The sequence below is a fragment of the Tenebrio molitor genome, chromosome 5 (genome assembly GCF_963966145.1).
Source record: "Tenebrio molitor chromosome 5, icTenMoli1.1, whole genome shotgun sequence".
NCBI lineage: Eukaryota > Metazoa > Arthropoda > Insecta > Coleoptera > Tenebrionidae > Tenebrio > Tenebrio molitor.
Window position 1 is genome coordinate 15,536,072 of NC_091050.1, and position 24,697 is coordinate 15,560,768.

At 42.2% G+C, this 24,697-nt stretch overlaps 2 protein-coding genes across 3 annotated transcripts in view; one reads left to right on the plus strand and one right to left on the minus strand.

The window, feature by feature from the left end:
* Positions 1–23,157, minus strand: part of LOC138132317 (CD63 antigen-like) — a 51,457-nt gene extending 28,300 nt beyond the window's left edge. For both annotated transcript variants that reach the window (XM_069049803.1, XM_069049802.1), the window contains exon 1: positions 22,865–23,157. The gene's annotated coding sequence lies outside the window, so the exon portion shown is untranslated. The remainder of the gene's footprint in view (positions 1–22,864) is intronic.
* LOC138132331 (uncharacterized) overlaps positions 1–24,697 on the plus strand; it is a 94,638-nt gene that overhangs the window by 35,528 nt on the left and 34,413 nt on the right. The gene's annotated exons all lie outside the window — the stretch shown is intronic.

A 24,697-nucleotide genomic window follows, 5' to 3' on the forward strand; every position in this document is an offset into this window, starting at 1 on the left:
TCACGGCTGGACCGCCGGCCCAAGCGACTCCGGGAGCTGCGACGATGCTGGCCTGGACGGAGGCGAGGGCGAGGATCACCACCACGGCGAGGAGCAAGTACTTCATCATGTTGACGGGTGTTGGTTGACAAGACGGTGATAACGTTTTGATACCGAACGAGATCAATCTTGGCTATTTATACACGGTGATAACGAGGGTCTCCGCATAAATTTTGTACGGCGATTGCAACACCAAGCTAATTAAGACTTTTCCCTTAATGCCACCGCGATTATTTCCATAATGTTGTAATTTAAATTTTAATGGCGTCAGTTGATTAGAATAGCGGTGGATAATCGCAAACATTACAAAGGGGGGTGTGTTCTCGTGGACGGGGCGAGAAATTGAGATCGAGAATATTTGACAGTTTCAGGAAAAAAATCTTGTTCGGGGTCTAAATTTAGAAACTAATTTCATCACAATTGTAACATGACAGGTTTCAGGAAAACCAATTTGGGACTGTAGAGTGGAGTACGAGCTTGTATTTTTTTTTCTTCATATTTTTGTCAACAGAAAATGTCGTTAGCAACTTTGCACCAAAATAGTATATTATTATACGATTTTAACAAGACGTGAGTGTGTTTAAAGCACGACGAGCCTAGCGAGGAGTGCTTTAACGGAACGAATGGGATAATACGTCTTGTTAAATAATATACTATTTTATCTAATTTGCTTTACTAATTCCTGAAATTTCAGCTGTTCAAGTTTTCATATTAGACTAGGGACTTTCGTGTGGGTTGGTAACAGACATTTTTCACAAAAATGTAAGGTTATTCTACTAAATTTACTTCGTAGTTTCACTGGTTACCTTGACGCCTGATGTCAAACAGCTGATTTTGCCAATATAACAAAAGCTAAAAGTTACCAAAAACAGTTTAATAATATGCTTCATTATTAGATTGTATAATAATGAGTCTATTTGTAACTCAAAGTAGGTAAACATGATTTTGCATTTCTCTGCGGTTATAAAAGTGAGACAGTAGTATATTATTCAACGAGTGTGTTATGACGGCTGTTACTCACGAGGATGAAATTTGCGGAGTATTTTTTATACATAATTCCTTAATAATCTATACAGAGTGTTTTTTTTTTTTAATAGTTTCGTACACATTGTGCTGTATCACAGCGACTTTATACTCTGTGATGATTTGCAACTACCATTTTGATGATGAGTCACTACTCACAGCTGTGGGTAATGAACAGCATTACTTAAAATTAAACGCATATTGTATAGCAAATATAATGTGTAACAGGAGTAAAAAAATTCTATTCTTATTTTTTTTTTAAAGACTCAAGTTTCTTTCAATTTAATCTTGATTTGTTGCCAATTTCTTGGTTTTCAGCGCCGATCTTTCAACACTTTCTCCTTGGTTTCTTCACTGAAAGTTTGAAGGAACTTTCTTGGTAGGATTCGTCTTCAGTCCACTTTCTCCCCAAATAGCATCCGACACTCTTTAATCTTGTTGTTTTTTTTTGTACTTGATTTAATTGTTTTTTTTTTAATCTAAGGGCCTTGTCCTGCTGGACGTGTAACGTAATCCAGCAAATGCATGCAAGGACAGTTTCGACAAATAGGGGAATCGGGATTATGGATAACGCGCTGTAGGACAACTAGTTTTCTGTGGGCTCTAAAATGCAAATTTCTCTATGCATGTTCTCCTTCTTCGACTCAACAATTAACTGAGCCTGCCGTAATCCCCACATAAATTGCATCATGATAAATTTTGCATTTTTTCGATCATTCGACAATTGTGAACATATATTTTCCAATTTTTAACGATTCGCAAATCCTTATAAATAGCGAGCGTTCTCCTCCCAGCGTCAAACAGCTCAAACAGTTCGAGCAGCTCCAAACAAACAAATCAAAATGTTCAAATACTTGATCTTGGCCCTCGTCGCCATCTTCGCCGCAGCGTCGGCCTACCCCAGCGGCATCGCCGTCCCTGGAATCATCACCGCCGGCCCAGCCATCGCCGTCGGTCCCACCCTGGGCCTCGGCCTCGGTCACGGTGCCATCGGCCATGGAGCCCTCTGGGGTTAGTTCTCCAACCTTTAGTATAAGAAACGAACACAGCAGTCGAAATTCATCCATCATTTTCTTGTAGACTCCGAAACTCAATAAATCTCGGCATTGTAATTCATGTTTTTCATTACGCCCAACACCGTCAAGTCGTTGCCCTTTAAACTGTCGTGTTTTAGAATTAGTAACCTAGTCGGGGCCTCAACTTTCCCGGATTTCGTCCCTAATCCTGGAGGTTGTCTATTAACAGTGCCGTTGCGAAGCCACGGTTTTAATGAAAATTATTTCTTCGGCGACGATAAGCGGACCGCTTAATTATGCAACTTTGGGGTCGCAACCCCCGGATTCATTTTCTTGAAAGGTGCGGGCGCTAGGGAGGCGAAACAACAAAGACGCCTTTCGAAAAGATCAAATTCGAAACGAACTGGTCCGCGCTACAGGGATCATATCGGAGAAATCTAATAACGGGCGTTCAGAAACTAATCGTTTCGAGAGGAGTCGATGCATTTTTGTCTTTTGAAAACACACTTGATATTTTATTCAGATTTAGGTTGTGCAAATGTACTAATTCTTGAACACCCGTTAAATGTGTTCAAGGGAAAATTGTAAAAAGGGACGCGGGAAATGATGCAGAATGCACAATAAAACGACAAACATAAAACCTCGCTTTTAGCGCAGATTGAATTGCATCGATGTTGCTAATAATAAATGACAATTTTAGTGGTTGTTGTGGGTAGGGGTTTTTACTAAAAACGGATGTACTCCATTTAATCGCATCGAAAATGATGCGGTTTGTAGATTTTTCCGTTGGAAACGAATAAATCGAATCTCCGGATATTGCTTTGAAAAATATTCGAGCGCTTGGCAAACAAGTGCACCAAGTGATTTAGTTGCATTTGGTTACATTTGAAAGTCTTCTCGTGTTTGCAGTTAGCTTGCAGAGCGTTCCGGGAACGACCGCGTCGAATCGCCTGCAGGACGACTAAAAAAGACTCGAACTGTCCGAAATTGTGTCCGTTTTCGTTCTCCGTTTCTCGTCGACGTCGCCCATCCCCCATGAATGAATTTTTTTGGCACCGGTTCAAGGCACCACCCCCGGCGTTTTTAATTCGTGCGGCGCGTTAAAAATTCATTTTTGCGCCAGTGCGGACTAATTATCGGGGACTTCGGTACCGCGGCGGTACCGTCGCGGCGGTGGCGTGTCAGACCGAACGGCACCGTCACACGCCATCCTCCGCTGATTTATTCACGCCGCCGCCGAATACATCAGGAGGCGACCCGGGGGAGTGTCGGGATTTGAATTAGACGGAATTAAGTTCGGTACGGTCCTGGTTTTTCGTCTGGTGCGTTACATATTTCATGAGAGGGGCAAGATCGAACGGGTGACTTCATCCATCATGGTGATTTATACCATCACTAATTCCAAGTGGTGGAAGTTTTAATGACCGCGCGGCTTTTTTCGTTGTCGACGGTGATGGGAATAATATCCGGATCGATTCCGGCAGAGGTTATTATTGTATCGAATGTGGCCCCCGAATCATCTTTCATTCGCCAGTAACGGGATGAGACACGGACGAAAGCCCGATTCATCTTGCGGACGATGCAAAACGCGATACGTCGAGACAAAACTGTCATTATTTCGATGATGAATGTCCCTCGTTGTCGGATCGAACACGACCACCGTTCGCTAGTTTTTTCCCCATGTGGGGTGAAAAAGCGCTCCTGGAATACCGGAGCCCGGATCGGGGACGGCCGCTTCACAATCAGATGATGCCGTATAAAAGGATATTGATTTCAAATTTAGCCGAGTGTATGACGACGATATCACACATGAATTTGGGTTAAATGTGTTCGGTTCTTCTCCGGAGCCAATCTGTGAGTTCTAAGTGGGAACCGGAGCCTCATTAAGGGGTGTTCGAACAAACGGCGAATTTAGATGCCGATTCCGGTGTTATTGGCGTCGTGAGACGTCCCGTTAACCAGACCAGATCAAAATAACGCGCGGAAAAATACGATGTCAAGATGGCTGAATTTTCCAACTGTTTCGAGTTGTGATTAATTCGAAACGTCGGATCACGCTGCCGAACGGCATTTCTTGAATCAGACGGAACGGGGAGCTCGGTTTGATAAATATCACGTTACAGTCGCAGTCATTATCGAATATTACCGATTTCGGTCCGATACCGATTCCTGATAAAACGCCGAATTCATTTACCCGGAAAAACTGACTGCGCTGCTTGATGCGGTGCAATAATCGTCAATTGTTCGATCGAGATTTTTCTTTTTTGGTCTCGCGAACACCGGAGTTGAGTTTTGACTCGCTCGTGTATCGGTTTTTAATTTTGTTGTTTTCCGGAAAGTTTTCATGAAGACAAGAGTGTTTAATCATTCAGAAAGGAAGTTCTTTTCAACGAACCGCGTTGTACACTTTCCACTAATTTTTTAAATCAATCATACACAAAGTCATTAAATAGAAATGTTAACAATATTTAAAAAAAATTGTTGAGCATATTTTTTGAGCAACTTATTGATTTTTTAATAAAATAATCAAAATTTCAATTTAAAAAATTGGGACTTTTTAAAATTTTGGTGAAAACAAGGGTGTGTTGATACGTAATAAACCAAGGCTTTATTTTTTCCAAAATAGATGTAGTGACAAATTTAAAAAATATATCATGGAAATCTACAAGAAAGAAAGCAACTCGCATGAGATTGAATTCTAGAATTTTGTGTTATTATGAAAAATAGAAGAACTTTTCTTCTACTCCGTGTATTGCTTGTTTGCATAACAATAATAAGGATGCATGAAATCCTGCGGAAATTCCCTTATTTTTCAAGTTAGTCAATTTTGTATGAAATTGTCCCGCATAATCCATAGTAAGAGAAGTAGATGCAGAATTTCTTCTCGAGGTAACAGCTCATTTACAAAGCATCTCAGACTGGCTTACTCTTCGAGCATCACGATTTGATACTTCCGTAAAGCGTAAAATTTTAACTCCACAATCGACCCAATACGATTTTTCTTTACGGACATTTTACACCACTTAACTTCCACCGATCACGTCATATTGTTTCCCCTCGCGCAAACCTGTCCTTGTCGTTTCTTTCGAAAGTCGACCGAGATTCCCGTTTGATTATTTTAATTATTTTTTTGCTCTGACGCAAATCCCTCAGAATTTAAGGGACGGCTCGGAACACTTAAAATTTTAATAAAGGATGGACTGGCTGCGATGCGGCGGAAATTTCTTGGAAATCCGCAAATTTTCCGTATTTCTTCCGCGAAACAGAATCCAGACGTTACGTTGCCTCGAAAGTCGAACGTAAAATTATTCACCGTCTATTGATTCCGCCGGTAAATATTTTAATGAGGCCCTGATGCGAGCGAAATTAATCACCGGGCAGGTTTGAATGTTTCGGTGAATTACGGCAGAGCCGCACGGCCGGTTAAAAAAATATTCGCGAAATTTATCGCTCATTTCCAAGGAACGGTGTATTTTGATCAGAAGATATCTACTTGCGTCGTGAGGTCATCCGTTTTATAGATTGTAAACTTCCAAAATCGCTTTTTAAATTTTTTCCATGCATTGTTACTACCTGCTTGTTTATTATCTCACGGAAAATATTTCGACATTCCACTTTTTCCATTTCACTGTTCCTCCTTAATCGCACCCTTTTCATCCTTCCCACCCACGTAAAACATTTCGTATCTATTTTTCAACGACAGTAACTGCGTTATGTCATGTTATATCTGCACCGTTTAAGCTGAGTAGAATTTTACTGCAATCTAACATCGGTTTATTCGATTTTACGATCGTGTCGTGCATCATATCGTAAAGTGAAAAATTAAATATAAACAAATGGCGTTCGTAAAATTCTCGACCGCCGTAAATCACGAAACTTAGGAGATTAAAAAATCGAAAACTCGAAAGTCGCAAACTCGAGTGGTATTCGACCGACCATTTGCAACCGGATAAATGGATACGTCAAAGTGCATTCGCAATATATCATTGTGATAAAATGAAATATTCGAGATATCCAGTCTGCAATGTAATTCAATATCGCACCCACGCGAGCAGTGTGTAATAATGACGCACCATACGTCTGAGCATGTCGTTACTGAATTACAAAATCTTCATAAAACAACAGAGTTTGTGGTGAATTTACAGTGGGGATAATTGTGAGGCGATAACGAGACGCCAAAGCTTTCAGCTAAAAGGGTTCTGCGAAAAAAGGCATATTTTTAAATGAGATTGAACCGTTAATGCGGCGAGAATGTTTTGAAATAACAGGGGTCCTAATTGGAAACCTTGCGGTATTTGTTCTAATTAGGCGACAGTGGTGGTCAATGAGGGAGCTTTCGCGTGCAGGAACGTGTATTTTTTGGGCGAATCTTCGCCGCCGTTATTTCCATAGATAAGACAAAGCGGGTCGGGGGTGGGTGTCAGCCCGTGACAGATGGCGCTGCAGGGGGCAGTCAACCGGGAATTGTGTTCGTAGTGCGTGATTGCAAACCTGGAAACAAGATGTTGCATTACGCCATTAACGTTTCCATGCAAGTGAATTCCGGTCGGGTCGAATCGATGGTCCCGGGGGCATTGACTGCCTCCGTGGGGCTTCCACTGTGGCAGAACTGCGGAAATATTTGCCTCCCCCGGTTACGAATTTCTTTCGTTTTTTTTTACGAGCCTCGTCGATAATATTATTGTATCCGTTGTTTATCAGAAGTCCGGCGTGGGCGGGCGTCATAGGCAAGCGAATAAATCCTCCGGAATCGCGCGTTCCGTCGCATTTTTCCTGCAAATTTCGAACCGAGGAAATATCTCGACGGGGCCGGAATAAATTAACCTCGCCGTCGTTATTTTTAGAAGCGGAATCGCCCCGTCGAGACGGTTTCGATCGGCGGCGATCGATCCCTCGATCGGAAACGACACGGTCTTTATCGCAGAGATCACTTCCGCTCGGACCGTTTTACGCGGAATCGATACGGTTTGCATTGCATTCTCTCCGGTGGTGCAGTGCAGCGCGAACCCACCCCCAAAAAACTACGCGGTCGCCGCACCGAGGGTGTCAAACCGCAGACAACAATGAAACTACGATAAAAGTGAAACGCCAAGTTATTACAAGCGCTTCTTCGTCGCAGTTGGCCGCGATTTATAACATACAGATTTGTCGCCTCTTCTGGACTTGGAAATCTGGCATTTGACAACTTTGTAGTTGGGCTACACGAAGAAATTAGGCCTTGCTGCCGCATATCGATCAGATTATTTTTGAAAATAAGTGAAGAACAGTATATTCAATCATCCCGAAAATGGCTGCTAACACTTTTTTTTTAAATAATACATTCGTTTTTGTGCTCCGTTTTTGTTATTAACAAATGAACAGACGAAATTTGTCGTGGGATGCCCCTTGTTTTTAGGCAACCAATTAATCAAATCACACTTTACCATTAGGATAGTACAGGTACGCTATGTAGTGTAGGTGGCAAATTTCGTGGACAGCTATGACAAGAAGCATTTGTAATACTAATAAGTAATAACCCTGTAGGTCCCCGCGCTGTGATGGTAAACGCTGACTTGGAAGATTTGGTAAAAATGTGTGGTGCAGGCGAAGAAGTATCCGATGTCGTCGGAGTTGTTTAAATAATTTAGGAGACGTGGCGTGAGTGAAAAGGGTTGACGTTTGCGGTAAGGACGGCGCATGAATAAAATACGGTCGGCGGCACTGCATCATTTCAAGGGATGACGCCGCACGCGCCCATTTTTACGGTTGGTGGCGGCGTTATCTCCGTGTGAAGTTTCCACCTAATATTTCTGTGGAGATAGGATCAAATTGCGATAAAAGCCACCCAGGATGTCGTTAATTTGGGGAAAATTCCCACCGAGTGTCCCGTCGAGGGGTGGTAGAATCTCGGCCACTTTTCTCCCACCACGATGGATGGTGACGGTCAGAATGTAGAATTTTCACCGGCGGATTTTGTGGGGGCGGTTGACAAAGTCGGCGTGATGGGTTCGATGATGGTGACGTTTACCGGAATTGACATTTCGTTGCACAAAGCGCGCCGCCAACCTCATTACACCCCCATCGATCATTCCCGTATGAAGTGTACACCGAGTGCATCGTAAACTGCACAACGTGCCATAAACGAATCGGTTTAGTGCACAAATCATGCTCCCCGAACTGGTTCAATTTGCTTCATTGTAGTTTTACTTGGCAATAAATTGCAATTGTATCGAGGAGAACGAGCGCCGCCGCTCGCCGAACATTATCTCTCCAATTAATTCCGGACAAGGAGAAAAAACCGATATTTCCTCCGCGTCTACGCAGACGGACGCAATCGCTTTTATTAATTGCGATGGCAACTCGAAACCTATACATCAAAGCGGTCCGTCTCCCCGATAACAACCCCGGGAGGGCCACGTGATTAATGGGGACGGGGCGAGTTTCGTATTACCAGCCCTCTCACTTTTTCCGCGATAATTACCGCAGGGGGTGGTCCGGGTCAACCGGACACTTCGCTTTTCTTTCTGCAATCGGCGGCGAAGTCCGGCAGACGTGCGGATTTTATCGGCGGTTCTTGGAGGAAACGGATTGTCGGCTCGAACATGTCCAATCTTTGTTCGATTTGATTAATGGCCCGCCAAGATCGCACCGATGCCCGGCCGTATTGACGCTCTAATTTACTAAAAGCCCTTTGTTACGGCCGGAAAATCGGGGCTTTTCTGGGCGCTCGTTTGCCGGCCAATAATTCAAAAAAGAGCCGAAGAATGAGACGTCGAATCCGATGTGTTGGCGGTGTTTGAGTCCGTCTGACGTTTTTCACTTTCCCCCAGACGGTTTCCATCGCGGGTCCGTAACGACGTCGGCGTTTTTCTCGGTGACGTCGAACGAGTCCGGGTTGAATTTTAAGTCGCTTCGGATGCAACACCGGAGTGGAAAATCAGGAGTTACGACCGATCGATGCTTTCCGCGAGTCTGCCGAGATTTTTTTCCTCTTCCCCGTTTTAAGACGATAATCCAATTCGTTCGCTCCAGGAACTGCGATACACATCTTATTTCACAATTTAGGAACGAACAGGGACTCGTCGCGATATTAAATTTCTATAAGTCGACGCACAGGGACGAGGGACGCTCGCACAAGGAGAAACACAAGAGACGGCGAGGCGGAGGGAGAAACACAAGAGGTGGTGAGGCGGTAAAGGCGCAACGTTAATTTAACGCACTAGCGTAAAGATGCGCCGATTACACGTGCGAGATTACCGGTTTGCGCCCCTTTTCATTATTGCATGTTATAAAAAAGGGGGCACGGCATCGAGGCCGCATGTATCTATTTATGTTTCTATCAAGTACCTCGTCGGAGTTGTTCATACCAAATGAAATAATGAAGTTATGAAGGGAGCGCGATTTCCTTTGCGGCTACCCATCCAAATCATAACCGCGTCCGTTGTTGCTTCATCTCACTGATCGAACGATGACAGTATGTACTTTCCTAGGGTTTGTGTCGCCATTTAATACATTATTATTGTTATTATTATTATTATTATTCATTGTAAGAAGCAGAATGGAGGGTCTCATTGACGTCAGCTGAGAAACGAGCCGTGGCCGCCGCCCGGCACTAATGCCCTTTTTTCCGAATGAATTAATTTTTTGCGGGTGCGCTCGAAAAAGCTCCTGCGTCATTTCCGGTCGGGTTTAAGCCGTTAAACGCGTCGTCCGTGTCCGGCAAGACCATCCTCCTTTTGCGGTCCGGATTCGGCCGGAGCTTTATCGAGGAGCGGAGCCTTTACGACTGTTTATCCCGGCCGGCGTTAAGAAGACGCTGTCGCCGGCTCTTCTCGCCCGTTTCGCGCGACGCCGAACACGATCCCCCGGCCTTTCGGATTTTTGTCGGGGGCGGCGTCTTTCGCACCACGTCGATAGAGCGGGCAGAGTTTGACGGGCGAGGTGTAACCGTGTTGGTGACGCCGCGGGGCCGGCCGCGTCCTCCGGGACGGCTGATTTATGTGGGTGCCGGTTTTTCTCTTCATTCCCCCCGTGTATAGGCGAGTGTGCACGAGGGTCACAATAAACCAGGAAGATTTGTATCAGACGACAAGAAGTAAAGTGGAATAAACCGAGCCGATTTCATTTGCATCGTAAAGCTCTCTTACGCGAACAATTGGAGCGCTCCCAGATGGAATACGCGATTTGGGGATTAAAGGGAGGGAGAGGGGGCGGCGGGGGCGGTCACGTGGCGGATTTATGTGAACGGTATTGCGTCGTGTTTTCCTGGCACGTCACTCTCCGAACCGAACCGGTTTCCACTCGGACAAATCCAGAATCAATCGCACCGGAAAAACACAAATTTTGAATTTTTCCGCGAATTTTTCACTTTTCCCCACCAGTTCCACAACCGTCTAGACTCTAAAGCGATATTTTTTATTCTTCAACGCGGAACAAGTTAGTTGACCCCGGAATTTTCCAAATTTTGACTTTTCCCTTCGAAGTTGTTTCGCTCCGTCACGTGAGCCGTGAGGTCTCAATTTGTGCCGTAAACTTATGATGGACTGGCAAGTGCGTCGGCCGTAATAAAGTCAGCCCCAAACGGGGCACCGCCGTCAACTATTTATCAGGGCCCCTAAACATGTGTTCGCATTCTCGCGGTGTTTCTCCGATGCGGGCTCAGGAAACGCGCTGCATAATTTATACGTTACACTAACCCCTTTGGGTGACGGTCTCCGATCACGCGAATTTCCATGCGAGACGGCTGCATTTTCCGCTTGCTAATAAGGCGGTGGCCGAAAATGCCGTCCCGGAATTGAACGGAACGCACGTAATTTTTTTATCGACTCTTGATTCCACCGGGGACATGGAAATGAGCGGCGGGACCGGGGATGCTTTTAAGCTTTCGCATCGTTGTCAGTTTAATGAAAAAAAAAAAAAAAAATTGCCGCGTTATTGACCGCCGTCGAGGATTTCAGCCAACAAGTCGGGAACACCTGGACGCAGATTTGCTTTAAATTTGATTGATCGATTGTTTCTGGTGGCGCATTTCCATCCAGTCACAAACTGTTTTCGGCAAGGCAAGTAATCCATCAGCGGCTTATTTTCTCGTTAGTCTTGCGAGTCTCGATCAGAGGGTCAATTGTCGCTGATATTTTCGCCTTTTATTTGGACTAATTCGCGACTTGTTGCTCAGAGTCGAACTAATTCGTCGACGATTGAGGTCCGGATACCACGGCCTATTCCTGAGCACGATTCGTGAGGTTTTCAAGAGTCGCGCCGTGTACAGGGAAATGTCGACGCGGCGGACTTTTCCAGTTGGGAAATCGTCGCCGCCGCCTCGACTATCGATTGTTCCTGACCGTCTTAACACGGCGGAAGACTCGAGCCTCGTCAGAATCGAGATAATTCAATTTCTGCGAGACTTCCCAATTAGCCCCGGGGTCGACCCCCGACCGCGCCGCCGTCGATTTTTCTTGGTCGCGTTCGCGGCATATCAATCCAATCGGGTCGAAGTTGTCGACGTTGCGTCCTCGAAAACCACCAAAACCAACCGCCCCCCCTTCGCAGGAAATGAAACTTTAAGCGTCACTTTTACGTGTTCATCGGCGGGGGCCGTCGTGCGTCCGACATATTTCACCGCCCCAGTCCACAATTTGTTCGGCTTTTGTTGTGTCGGTTAAACACGAACGGGGGATGAAACACATTTCTCATTTCCGGCGAGGTCCGCGAATATGAATAGCGGACATCGTGGGTTATGGAAGTGGCGGCCCGGGGGGCGATTTTTATGGGACGATTGCATTAATCAAGTCCCCGTCGGGGGCGGTAAAGTCGGAGGGTGCCGGCCCCAGGTCGAGAGTCGAACCGTTTCCGGAGTGCATCGGATGGCAATTATTAAAAATGTTCGATGGCGGCGTTTACGGCGCCCGTCAAAATTCATGGGCTCTCAACACTTTTCGCAATAAAAGTTGAATTACGAGCACGTGTTTGTGCGGTTTTTCGCCTGCATAAACAAGGAGTGTGCCGATTAAGAGACGGATAATAAACGCCGATTTCAAAATATTTTCGTTTGGAAGTCGATGAAAATGGCAGCTATTATTAGACCACCGGCGGAAACATGGACCGGCAAGTTGAGAAATCGAACAAGTTCAATCAAATCTAATTACAAAAGTCAATTAAATTTTTTATCGTGAATTTACGCGACACGTCCGTACTGTTATTTCTTACAAGTGGGAAGTTGACACGCACGAGCCACGCAAAGAGTGACGCGTGCACACGAAATTTTTTTGCAACATCACCGTCTCTGTGGCATTAAATTTCTTCTGTTGTTGCTTCACTTTGGGCATACAATATTTGTCAAAAGATAACAACTTTTTTAAATACTGCCGCAAGAAATATACACTGACCGGCACAAAAAAGATTCACTTTGAATTTTATTAATATAATTAAGTAATTCATTGTCTTAGAACATTTTTTTGATATCATGTTGTATTGATAAGTGTTATTTAAGTTATTCTTTGTCAAAGAATATCCGACAAACAAAACATTAAACACAGCAAATAAAATTTTAATGAAAAAAAAAAAAAGTAATTTTCCAGAAAAAATTTTATGTTATGAAAAATTGCCAAAATTTGAACAGCATTTTGAATTAGTATCTCGTATTGTCACATTAAATCTTTTAACACGTAAATCAACCGACAAAAACACAACGTGGAAAAACGCAAATTTTCTAATTATTTATTTAAACAAAACAATTCGGTTGCCATGGTGACCATAGCACTCCCGATCATTGAAAATGTCCCAATTTACCTATAATAAAGAAAAATAAGCACAAATATAATTTCAAGATCATTTATTAAAGAAATCATAATGAGTCGTTTTTTGTGCCGGTGAGTGTATTTTGGAAAAATTTGGATCTACCAAAAATGGTGGATGCGCCAGTAATTTCTGCATACTGTGATATATTTGCCTCCGAATAATTAATATAATCTAGGGGTGCTAAAAATAATTAAAAGCGTAGGTCCGTTTTGCTATAGAGTGGAGACCAGTCAGAAAATGTGCAGGTTGAAAGATGGCGGATGCGCCGGACACGTTTTAGTGCGCCATCTTGGATTACGAATATCTACAGCAGGAGAAAATAAAATGAGAATATGAATAATAAAATTGTCGGATGTGGTGCTTGATGGCGTCTGGAGTTCTCGATACAGCAAGAGACTTTGTTTGGGATATTTTTTGCGCCAACATCCTCTGTCGAGGGACACTCGTGTCAGCATCTTTGACATCCAGGCCAATACAAAATTCATCTACTTTGCTCTTCAGTGGCTCAAGATCGAACTCTGCCATTTTGCACACAATGTGTCCGAATATTTATCGGGCGGCCATAAAATACTCGTGCACTTTCCATCGACGTCCAGACCAAATTTACATTTTATGAAGTTCTGATGACTTGGCTTTCGTTATTTTACGATACGGATAAGGTCAAGCGTTGTTCAATTTGCAAAGTCGCCGCCCTCTTCTTTTCCATGAAGTGTTGTCTTGTGCGCCTCGGTTTTACGACATTTTTACCGTCCACTTTGACAGGTTCGCACTTGCAGAAAAATTTCGTTCCGGAGAGTCAGCATCGCTAGCAGAATTTACAGCTCTATTATCGGCCCTCCATTATCTCGCCAGTCCCAAGACGAACGAAGGAATCTGCTGTTTTGAGAATTTCGATCGGGTCGGAGTTTGTTCAACCCGAAAAACAACTCTCAGATGCGATAAAGCAATTTAAATGTGTGGCGGGAGCGATTCGTCGGGGTGTCACAGGACCGGCTTCGGACAAATAGACCTGAGCGATACAAGGGTGGTAAATTTCCGGCACGTCTGAACCATTACCGTTAATTAAACGTCCAGAACAAGGACCACTGGATTTTAATGACCGACTTGCATCGGTAAACCGACCGTTCGGAAATCGTGTCAGTGGTACACTTTGTTTGACAAGATTCCGGTCTGGTCACGTGAGAGGGCGTGGCGTTTTTTCGTGGATCGAGAGGAGGTGTCCTGTTTGTGTGGATTTTTTGCGACCCTCAGGACTCTCTAGGTCTAGGACGAGGACTTGTTTACCAACACGGAACGCACACAAATCTGTCAACCTTGAATGCGTTATTTTTCTTCCATTTTAATTTATGGTGGACGTGGAAACGTCGATACAGGTGGTCGTACTCGAAAAAATTGCCGCCATTTAGGGTCGATCCTCATTGGCGGCGGCGAGTAACCTTTCGACACGTCAATTAAGCCCGCAGCGGTAGAAATGGAATTGATTATCGTCCGATTGGAGTTTTTCCGTCGGCTATAAATAAATCAACGTTCACTTCCGCTTTTCTGCGATCGGTGATTCCGAAAGTGCGAGTTGCAGGTGAAAAACATTCCGAGGTGCGGCGCAAAGCGTCAAGTTGTCGACGGTCGCCTTCTGCACGGAAAATTCTTCGCGTGGGTGTTTGTTAGATCGGTAATGACTTTAATGCACCGCTTCTTGTCTCGAACGATGATGAATGTCGGCAGACGTCTGCATGTCTGCCTCCGCGTATTAAAACTTGGCACGTAGCAGATGCTCGAATAATTGACCGAGCTTTTGGAAGCTCTTGCCGATTTCAATAACGACGACGGTCGCAGAAGCGGCGATTTTCCGCGGTGAATTCGTCGGGGGTGGGTCACTCGAAAGTTAATCTCGGTCGGTAACTCGATCGGAGCTTTGCGGCCGACTCGAGGAAAAATTTGGCGACGAAAAAGTGCAGGAATTGTGCGACTCCTAAATCCTGCTGGCAAAAATAAACGAGTACAAAACGGCGGCGGTAAATGCGCCACGCCTTTGCATGTAATCTCATGAATAATTTATCTCTCCGGCTCAGGAACCTAATTACACACTTGTAAATTACGCATGATAAATAGGGGGGTTTAATAAAAAAAATAATTAGGCCCCGGATAATTTCCCTTGTAATAAGTTTAATTTAATCTTCTACGAACTGTCAAAACAATCGCGTCGCGTGTTTTCCAGCTTGTAAACGTCACAATAAATTCAAACGCACCAAAGTAGTCCATGGCTTTTTTTTATTTGTTTATCGGGTAATTGTCCCACAAAACAGCTTCATTTTATTCCGTTACATTGCAACGTGTTTGTCACTTCGTCACGATTTATCATTCTTTATCACAGCCGTGCGCAAAAAATAAAACATACAAAAGCCACCAGGTTTTGCATTCGGAGGTATTAGCGTGTTTGTCAAAGATAAAGGTCGACGTACGACTTACGGACAGAATTTCCACGTGTGTGCCGAATAAAGTTCCTAATTTATAACCGGGCCCTTTTATTGCCGTATTTTTATTGTTTGTCTTTTTGTTTCCCTTTTGATAATTTTTACGCGTGGGAGGGCTGCGTGCCGTCGTTCGGGTAATAATTTAAAAAGTTTACGTGAATATAGCGGCTTGCAAAGCCTTTTCGTGGAGAAACAACGTTCCAGGTTCTGTGGATGCATCATTCGACCTGTCAGACGGTTCAAAGGTGATGATCTTTGCGTTCGGACACGAAAACTGAATATAGGGGTAGCTGCGATGGTTATTTTGGAAAGTTCACGACCATATAATCAATGCACACTGTATGCAGCGATGTTTCATTGGCTTTATAGCATTTCTGATGTCTGCTTTCCCAAAATGTAGAGATTTAGAAGTCAAACGGCATTAAATCAGGCGAACAAGGTGGATGTGGGACCAATATGTGCTCCAGTTGGTCGATTTTTGCCATGCAAATGATATTTTGATGACTCTGCCATTATCCTGGTGTCACATAATTTTTTTCTTTGTTGAAAGTGGTCTTTTTGCTAAACTCTTTCATGTTAGTTGGTCCAAAAGGTTACTAGAGTAGTATCTCGCTAGTGTCATTTGGAAGAAAATCAATGAGAACATTTCTTTTGGATTCCACATTTATTCATAAGCTTCTTGGTGGCAAAGAATCAGCATGCTTCCATTGCTTTGACTTGTATTTTGTTTCTACTGTAATATTACAATGATTACAACCGTATAAACAGTTTTAAAAAATTTAATCTACAAAAAAAAACTCAATTTTTATATTAAATAATAATAATAATAATAATAGGTTTATTAACGGCAAACAATACCATGTAACAGTGGAGAACAAATAAAGAAGAAGAAAAAAACAAAATACAATAACATAACAAAAACAATAGGTACACTGAAACATTTCTGATTGCTTTCCGACTTGCAAACTTTTCCAATGACCTTTGTATAATTTTATGGTGTGAGCGCGCGCGCTATCCTGTTGGAAGCGGTAAAAAAATCGGTAATGTACCGTTTTTGACGAGTTGGGGTGGTAGGTTTGGATTTACGCCGTCACATTGAGCTTTCGGTCGGTGTTTACGTCGCGAAAAGCTGCGTCCGTTTTTCATACGGAAAGTTTCAGTTTCACGGTCAAACGTTGCCAAACTTAAATCTGTTGATTCTCCTCGGATGTTGTAAACAAGACGCAGTTTCGGGAGCGCGCCCCCATTCGCCGCCATCGATCAATTCGCGGGGTCCTACTCGTTCGCCGAAGACAATGGCGGATTAAGAGCGAGCAACGACGGCCCCCGGAGAAAAATCAACGGACTCCGAGGGCACAATGTTCGCCGGATCGGCCATGACGCAAACAAACAATAATCCCCCGATCCATAACACCGAAAGAGCAGACAAATGGACTCCGGGCCTTTCCGCCCCCTCATGTAAATCGGCCCGCGTTATTAATTTTGTTCCGCGAGCAGGGGCGGATTTGCGAAAGTGAAAACGAGCTTGAAGGGGGTGCGTGTGCGAATTTGCGAGAGGGGGCAACACTGGAGGCGTCCTGCGAGGTGCGAAACGTCGACCAATCGGGAGCGACGCGGCGGCAGACACGTGACCGGCGCGGCGGTCGTACGAAAAAAAAATGAATTTTTAATGGACGAAATGTGTTCCGTCTTGAATAAATACGAAATTTATCGCTCCCTTAAGTAAATAGACTCGCCTCCAGTGGAAATTTGCAGGAATTTGAAATTCTCGCCGCGTTGCTTGGGAATTTCGCAAGCTGTTCGGGATCATCCTGCGAGACACTGCAGTGGGGTTTTTTAATCTATTTTTTTGTTTTTTTTCACAAGGCGTGCCATAATCGAAACCGCTTTAGACGGTTCTTGTTTCTTAATAGCGTCCATTAACGTTTACCGAACGGAAAAAATCAAAATTATGCGGAGTCGGGTTTGTGGGGCATTTTTCTGTAGTTCTATATAAAAATTAAACAAAAACCCGTCTAATGCTAAAACTATTCGTTCGAAATTTATTCAACGGCGACTTTTTACGAAGAAAAATTCACTTAGCTGAAACTATTCGGCAGGAATTTATACCTCGCTTATAATATGTTGTTACCGAGGTTGTTACTTTTTATCACGAACCTGTTACTGTAACAAACTAGATTTTCATAAAGTTCCTTTTAAAATGACAAAATTCTTGATTTTATCTTGTTGCACGAGCGACAAATTCCTGCACATGAATTTGTTTCGTGAATTCATATAAGCAGGAATTTTGACGATTTGCTGAAAACTACATTTATACAGACTGATTCACATAACTTTCCGACCCTGACGAAATTTAAATCCAGCCAGTAATACGTTACTCGTTCATAACTTGATTAAAAAACATGAATAATTTTTAATTTGTTTGGTTTCGACATCATTCACAAAGGTCTCAATTATAAAAATTTAAAAATAGCAGGAGTTGACAATATTTTAAAAAACAGTAAAATGGAAAAAAGCTCAACTCAACAAAATTAAACCAATTAAATAACTTAATGCAATTAATGTTCAAAATGATGTCCATTATTTTGTAAACATACAGTCGCGGACTGAAAAAAGTAGGACAATGTTTTTTCGCTAATATAAGATTATGTATTTTGTGTTGCATATTTTTATCATATTAATTCCTGTTTACCTTGTCAGTGTCGGCCCTTAGTCCTTATTTAGTGCAACTTTATATTGAGTTTTTTTTCAGACATCCCCACTTTAACTATGTACATACATCACTAATACGTACCATGATCGTCTTATGGCTTTTTTGACAATTTTTTTTTTTTTAAAGCTTTAAAATTATGCCCGGTTTACTCGACTCAATTTTAGCTAAATAAAACTTGTCCTACTTTTTTCTCTCCGCGACTGTACATGAGTGCGCTCACAAAAGACTCAATAAAACGTCTGGTGTAATTTCTAAGCACGCAGCATTCACCATATAAATATCATATCGATTCTTTCGTCATTGGAACACATCAAAAAATATTGCAGAATTATACACAAAAGAATAAATAATTGTCAAATGATTGTCAATAATGCCAGGTGTCTCCAGATTTCATAGTAAATAATAGTAGTTTATTTAACGAGTTCCTGTGTAAATTAGACTCGTTTCACTCGCGTTTTAAACTGGCTCACTCATGCCAAAAAAGCCCAATTTACACACGAACGAGTTGAATACAACATTTTTTTTGTTCGACGAGCCCCTTGAAGGCTTCAAATCGCTTAAAATCTTTAAAATTAGCTTGACGTTTCGTTTTGACAAGTGGTGACATTTATCAAAATCCGTTCACACAGGCGAAAATTCTCAAATTCTGACAGTGTCGAACAAAAAAGGTTATAACTGAGTAACGTTATTACTGGCTGCATTTAAATTTCGTTGGGGTCGGAAAGTTATGTGAATCAGTCTGCATAATTCGCAGGAGTGTCTCACGGGTGTTACAGCGTGATCAACAATGACTGAGTCTGTTGACAATGAAACAATTGAAAAATATTGGTGTTTTTTTGTTTCGTAATTGGCACTGACCGGACGTTTTAATTTGACGACATTTAAAAAAAATAGATTATGTCGGGTATGTTTATGCAATTTTAGTTTATGCCATTACAAAAATGACCCTTTGATGGTAAACGTCAAATTCGCCTGTCAACTCTGCCAAAGCTGACAACCGGAAATGCGTTTACATTACAGTGGTACCAAAATCATTCAAATTTTCATTGTTACCAACAGATTCAGTCATTCTTGATCACGTTGTAAAGTGGGTACAGGTTGCAAAGACACACTTGTCATTTGCAACAGCACTTTTATGGCATTAGTCATTTGAAATTATGTACTTCAAAACTGTACTTATATAGAAAATATTCAATCCAAACTATGATTTTCTGATCCCTTTGTGCCTTTATTTGGTTCAGAAATATTGAAAAAATGCTGTAGCAAATGACAAGTGTGTCTTTGCAACCTGTACCAACTTTATTTTAAACAACAATCCTATGAGATTTTCAGTTCTTATCAGGAATTTCTGATAGAATTTTAAGTGGATGGATTTTATTTTGCTGGATGTCAATGTGGAAATGAGACCCAGAAGTCTTCACAATTTTCTATACAGTTTCTGACTAAAGTGTATTTTTTCCTGGTAGGCGGATGCGCGCGCCATTTACGGAATCCTGCAACAAAATGCGACCTCCCTATTGGTTATTTTATTCCACTAACCAATAGGGAAGTCGCATTTCGTTGCAGGATTTCGTAAATGGCGCGCGCATCCGCCTACCAGGAAAAAATAGACTTTGGTATAAAACAAATTAAATTTGTATCTCTTCTGGATGATTATTATTTATCAGTATCACATTTTGGTAAAAATTGTACAAGTTGAAATTTCATAAAGCTGTGAAAATATCATGATGCATGAATAATTTAAAAGTAATATTTATTATCAACTTAGGTACTGGAAAATTCCTGCTACGTATTTTCTTTTTTTTACTTCCATTATCTAATTAGTGCTTGTACGTTAGTCAGTAAATTTGCGGCATTTTTGAAAGATGGAAGCATAAAATAAAGAAAATCCGAAAGTTTCTTGGTGTTTTCCTCTTGATTCCTGCGGCTTCCCTAAGGTTTTAATTAAGAAACTAAAAAGTTAAACAAGACGTCGCAGAGAGACGATATCGTTGGTGGCAAAAGGTCGTATGTGAAGAAAAAGTGAACTCTTCAAGCGAGCCAACGAACCAAATCTTACTTTTCCTTTTGTTACAAAACTGTACATTTTAATTTTACAATAAACCAAAATTACGGAAATATCTTTTCACAGTTGACTTTAGTTAGTCGCAAAGAATTTTGATTTTAAGTGACGTTTTGACAAAATGTCACCCCTTCAAGAAGGGCGACTTCCATGATTGACCGGTTGACATTCGGGGACGGCGACCCTTTTAAAATTTAAATAACGAAGGTCCGAAAATAAAGAATGCACGTTTTTATCATACCTATGCGCGAATCGATAAATAATTCAGCAGCCGCCAGAAATAAAGCTCACCCTTGGAAGCCGTAAAACTTTAAAACCGTGACTGCGCATTTCAACACAAATCATCAAAACACACTTTAAATATTCATCGATTTATTTCCGCCCCCATTATGTTCCTATTTAATCTAGCTAAGTATGAAAATAAACGTCCCGCGACTATTTTTAGACGGCCCAACAAAAATCTAGCTCCACCAGCGCGACGAATTTATTAAATAAATTCTTAAGTGAAACGCTTCGTCGACGAGGGGTGGGCGCGAGAGAGGAGCAAAGAGTCGGAAAAAAAAGATAATTTGCGGGGCTTTTGTGCCGAAAGAGCTTTGATGTTTTTTAAGACTTTTAACGTGATAAAAGAGTAGTACACGAAATGTTACTTCTGGACCGGGGAAAATTCGACACGTGAAAATGATCGTTGGAAAATCACCGAAAATGCGTCCAAATCCTACAAAAATCCGTCAAATAAATCCTTAAATAAACCGAAAAGAGTAAACAAGCGTAAAAATTGGACATATGATCACCAAAAAATCCCTAAACACTTTCAATACTGACAAAACACCTTAAAACACATAATGTGAATTACCAATAAAAAAACTACTAATAAATCATTACATTACCTCAGTTTAGATGTTAAGGGTTTTAGATTTTTTAAAAATGTGTCCAATTTTCGTTGGTCCAAATATGAAGGCCATTTTGGGTTGTCTAAAAAAAGATTTTTTTGTAATTTTTTCCGAGTTCCTGTTCCTGAATTGCTCTGATCTAGAAATGAAGCCCATTTTGGAGTGTTCCAAAACGAGGAATTTTTAGCTTTTGGATTTATTTGAGTGGTCTAGAAATGAGGGATTTTTGTGGAATTTTAAACTTCTTTGGATGATATTCCAGAAGTAATATTTCACGTACAATTTGAAAGAAAAAATTCGCTCGAGGAATTTTAAAAAGAGTAAGCAAGCTTGAGGGGTACCCCTTCGATTCGGCCCCGATTATTAATTATTCCGAGACGGCAAACGAGGGGTCGATAATTTGGGGATTTTTAATTTCAAATTGACAGGCTATTAGCAGACTTAACGAACTCGGGTCCCGGAAGAATCGATACTTTTAATTGGGAATTTCGCGAACAAGAAGGTCACTAATTCAGTTTAACGGGCGCAAAGTCCTTTTTCCGGCTCCCTCCAGAGGATGGAACGACTTAATAAATAACGTAACAACCGGCGCGGCAGGAATAGACCTCTAAATATAAAATAAGAAGTGCAAACAGAAAATAATGGGAGTAGAGTAAGAAAATAAACTCGGAGGTGTAGAGATTAAAAAAATTCCAAGAGACTCTTCGAAATCTCACTGTGCAGGAGCTCGAAATTGCAGGAATTTTTACCGGATACATTTTCGTGGTGCATTTTATGCAGGGATGCGAGCAAATATTTCGTTTTGTTTTATCACGAACGGTCGGAATGCAGAATGTCTTTTCAGGTGGATGCGAGTCCTATTAATAGCGGGAAACATATTAGTCTCACCACTTTATTATTTTTAGTTGCTCGGTCTGAGGCATTTTTCACAATCTATTAACCGCTCTATCCGTCACGCCACGAGTTTCTCTCATTTTTGTTTCCCCACAAAGAACAATAATTTTATAAACTTGGACGTTATTTATCTTCCTCTAGCAGACTAGCGGTTCATTTCGAACGCTCCACCGTTCAATCCACCAAATTAATCCGAGGGGTAAAAGTGCTAACTCGATGAATAAATCCTGCCAGAATTACCATTTACGTTTGTTATTTGTTTTGTATTATTTCGGTGTTATCTGTAACTCGGCTTATCTGGACTGGTCCTGTTGACATTATTCGTTTCGATTAGAGCTTCGAAGTTTGATTTGATTCGCGACCGAAGGGCAAAAAGCCGCAGTTCACTCGACAATCTAATCCGCCAAGAACGATGGCAGTTGATGGAACGGATGTCGGACGGTGCACGTCACTTTTTCCACCCCCGGCAAAGGGGCAGATCGTGCCACTATTTCCACCTCCTAGAACCCGACGCGACGCATCTCCGTTGACCTACGCAATCTTTACGTGTTTAGCAAAGGGCAACGCCTACGCGCGAGAATTTCAACCTGGACCAGCAGAAACAAGGGGCGCTTTCTCGAGGGCGATAATTGCAAAGGTCCGGTGAGGAGACCTGAGTTGTCCGTTCGTCATCCATCGATTGGTCTCGAGGTTGTTTGGGTGATGAACGCGACGAGCAAAAATGCGAAGATGTGCCGCCCCCGTGTCGTTAACTGGTGACGGCGGAGCGAAATTTCACGGGGCTGTAGCGAAGGATTTGGCGGTTGGGGCGTTCAGAACGGTGTAATAGAGTGACGGCTCGTTCCTTTCCATCCCTCCAAATCCCGAAATCAAAAAACGGCCAATTTCCGGCCGACCCTCTTTTCGCCCCATTTCCGGCCGATCGACCAGCACAACAACAACAACAACAAAAACTCAACGTGCAATACGTCATCTACCTTTCAGCTCGTCCCCGCGATGCGTTCCTGGTGGAGGCGGTGCGACGGGGATGGTTTTTCCGTTTCGAACTGCGGCCCAGCGCGCACAGGTGTTGGCGTGAAGGTATTTTTTTTGAACGGCGGCGACCGTCTCATTTACATGATGTCCGGTCGGGATGAAGCGTCGCGACGCGTCGCGGCCTTCATCGGCGGACGATGACGGGGATGCGGCGGCTACGTTCCGACATTGTCGATTTTATCGGCCCGAGAGCAGCGACTGTGTTGCACGCGTGCATCATCCGCACACTGGACTGAACGACGACGTCGGCGTCGAGACGACGCGGTATAGGGGTGGGACGCATCCCCACCACCGACACACACCGACAGATATTTGACTACGTTCGATAGGGATGCGAGGGCTACATCACGCCAAACCGACCTTTCGGCCATGGTGAAACGGCAAATTGAAGGTGGAAAGTGGGACGGGAGCGAAGTTGGAGACCGCTCCGGAGGAACCGGCGGTGCAGGTGGCGTCGGAGGGCTAGGCAACCACGGCAGCAGCAAGTGCGCGCTGATGTGGAGTTGCATAACTTCGAACAGGAAAAATGGAGAAGAATAGTCTGAATGGAGACCAGGGAGAATTTAAAAAAGGCAAATTTGTAAAAGAAATAATGCAGAAAAAGAAGAAAAAGATCAATTCGATCAAATATTACAGGCAAAAGTGGAAACAAAATACTTATGGGAGATATTAATGACAGAGTCAACACAGGAATTGAAAGGTATCTATCTGGAGGACCATATGGAGAGGAAACGAAAAACGATAATGGGGAAAGACTAACATACATATTCCTAGCATATGACCTTGTCATAACAAACTCAAAATTTAGCCATAAGTTCACCAGAATAGCACAATTCAGAACAATAAAATTTAAAGATGAAAAGCACTACCTACTCATTATGCAAACGAAGAGAAATGTAAAGAAAGAAAAAATAAATTAAAAAGAAATACCAACAAACACAGTGGAACAGTTTAGAGAATGAAGAATGAAGGGAGATTACATACATCAATAGAAAATAGATGGAACCAACTTAAATAGAAAATTCTTACTGCAGCAAAAAAAGAATGCAAGTAGAATATCAGAAATATCAAATATAAATTCAAAGAAAAGTTAAAAACTTAAAGGAAAGAAAAAATAAAAAAAAATAAATACATACAGACAAAAATGGAAGAAGATCACAGGAAATATAAAGCCACCAGAACTGAAGTCATACAACTTAATGCAGGAAACGAGAGAAAACAAACCTGGGGAGAGTTTGGACATAAGATGAAAGAAAACTATCTGGAAAATCAAAAATTATTCTACAACCGAAACAATTAAAATGAAAGAAACCACCTAGACTAAGAAATATAAAAAACAAAGAGGGAAACATTCTATCCACAAAAAAAAAATAAATATTAGACAGGTGAAAACAGTATTTCGAACAATTAACGGACACAAACGGAGAATAGGGAAAATCAAGAAGAAAACGAACACGAAAACGACCCGGACCTAATAACAATGCCAGAATTGACACATGCCATAGATAAATTAAAACAAGGAAAAACTCCTGGACAAGACGAAATCAATCTGAAATGAGAAAATACACTGAACAACAAAATTAACGCATCACTTAAATTTTTTCGATATTTTTGAAGCGTTTGACTTTAAAGCAAATAATTGTTATAGATCATGTTATAGATCATGCTACAAGTGCAATTAAAATTTCCACCCGCTGTTTACAAAAATGAGGAAAAATATCGTTTTTTGTTCCACACTGTGTGAACGGATTTTGGTAAATGTCACAACTTGTCAA